The sequence below is a fragment of the Panthera uncia genome, chromosome X, assembly GCF_023721935.1.
Source record: "Panthera uncia isolate 11264 chromosome X, Puncia_PCG_1.0, whole genome shotgun sequence".
Classification (NCBI taxonomy): Eukaryota; Metazoa; Chordata; class Mammalia; order Carnivora; family Felidae; genus Panthera; species Panthera uncia.
In genome coordinates, this window is record NC_064817.1 from 35,598,233 (window position 1) to 35,600,508 (window position 2,276).

Sequence of the window (2,276 nt, forward strand, 5' to 3'; positions counted from 1 at the left end):
AAAAAAAAAAAAAAAAAAAAAAAAAAAAAAAAAACAAAAACAAAAAAAAAAAAAACAGGCTTCTGATAGAGTTTAATCTCTGTCTTTTGGACTTGTATTATTTCTGAATTTAAGTGTTTATAAAACATTTGTCGGTTCAGAAAGGAATTAATGTTCTTCTTAAACTTACCAACGAATACTCTGTGAATGTGGTGTAAACTGTCAATCTAAATCTCTACTTAACTATTTGAAAGTTCATAATAATTGTTTTGGAATATAAAATTAATAGCTTTCACATCATCATTAACTGCAGTAGTGTTTAACTTTTGCGAGGATCAATATGCGTTTATACTTCAACAGATTGAAAAAATTTCAATATATGAAGCACACGTGATTTTTTTACTCCACATCATATGTAGAATGCCTACCTCCAAATTGCATCTAGAATTTGAATGCTAACATTCTGATAATACAGTAAATAAGAATTCTGTATCTTATTCATTTCATAAGTATTATCTTGACTAAATAAGAGGATGATCTACATTAGCACATGATCTTTGTGCACAAATATAAAGATAGCAGAAATGATACAGGTGAGGCATGTAGGTGGCTCAGTTGGTTAAGTGTCCAACTCTTGGTTTTGGCTCAGGTCATGATCCCATGGTTCATGAGATCAAGCCCTGCATAGGGCTCTGCACTGACAGCACAGAGCCTGCTTAGGATTCTCTCCCCCTCTCTTTGCCCCTCCCATGCTCATGCTCTCTCTCTCTCTCTCTCTCTCTCAAAATAAATAAATAAATAAATTTTAAAAAGAAATTATATAGGTGTTTAGGCTTTTTGGCCTTCCAAGGGCCAAGACAGATGCAGATTTTGTCATTATACTGGGTCCAAAGCCTACTGTTGGGTCCATCCTTAGCTTCCAGCTTAGATGGTTCTAGGACCAAGTTCAAACCAGCCTTCCTTTGAAAGGTCATCCCTTCACCTGACTCTAGTGCTCTCCCTCACTATGGTTCTACTGCTTCCCTTCTTCCGTGGCCACACTTCTCAACAAAGGTCTTTTCCTCTTCCTTCTATTTCCGTGTTCCTCCCTCTCCCGTTCATTCATCAAAGATTCTCCAAGCTTGTACAGTATGCAAGAAGCATGCTAGGTCCTGGAGACACGGCTGAGAACCAAGCATTCCCTTCTCTTGAGCAGCTGCTACTCTAGAGGTGGAAAGATGGGCAAATATGGGATTCCTGTCTACAGTGTGTGATTAAATATTGTGTGGCAGGAGAGCACAGGGCGCTGAGGGAATGCATAGGAATGTGGCACCTAGCCCAGCCTAGAAGGGCAGAGGAGACTTCCTGGGGATGCCCAATGAACTCATCCCTAGAAGTCTACTGAAAAAGACCTGGGGGAAAACCAAATCAAACCAAGCCAAAGCAAAAGCAAGCATCAATTTGGTTCTTGTCTCCCGTGCTCACCCCAGTTGGTATTTTGAAAGACCATTACATGACCTTCTTGTAAAATCCAATGGTCCTTTTTTGTTTTTTTTTCTTCTCATGGCATCTGAAACTTTTGACCATGCCTATTTTCCCTTCACTTTCCTGACATGCTAATTGTCCTGGCTATTGTGGTCTCAATCTGCCACTGCTTTTCCCTATCCTTGCTGATGTCTCTTTTTGTGCCTTCTTTTTCATCCCCTCTTTCTCTTCCCTCCATCTATTTATGCAACTCACCCAAGGCTGAGCCCAGGATCCTTGGAATGTTCTTCTCCCTCTGGAGAGTTCATTAATCCTCAAGGTCTCTACGCCTCTAGTCTAACTATTCTTTCATTAGAATCTCCTGCACCATACTTCAGACTACATGCAAACTCATCCCATTCTATGTCTTCATATCTACTTACCTACCATAGTCTTCCTCCTGCAGCAAAACCCACCATCAGGGAGAGAATAGACACCAGCCACAAACACCTCAGTTAGAATTTGTTTTCTCCTTCAAGCGATGGCACCAATGGTCACATTTTAAGCCTCATCTCAAACTGTAGAATACAGATTTTGGCCCCTGGGAATTTTATACCCCACTCCCCACTACCCTGAAGGAGATCAGAATATGCCACCTCAAAATATGCCACTTTGGCATAAGGATTATTTTGAGCTAAAGGCAAATGAGAAACCGCAGATGTGGGAAAAGTTCTCTACCCTCCCCTTTCTGCCTAAAGACAAGGTATAAATTTCCCTTTGCGAAGATGTTCCCCCACCCTGCTCCCATACCAGCAAGAGGAAAATCACCAGAGGCACTCTTATCACCCCAGAGA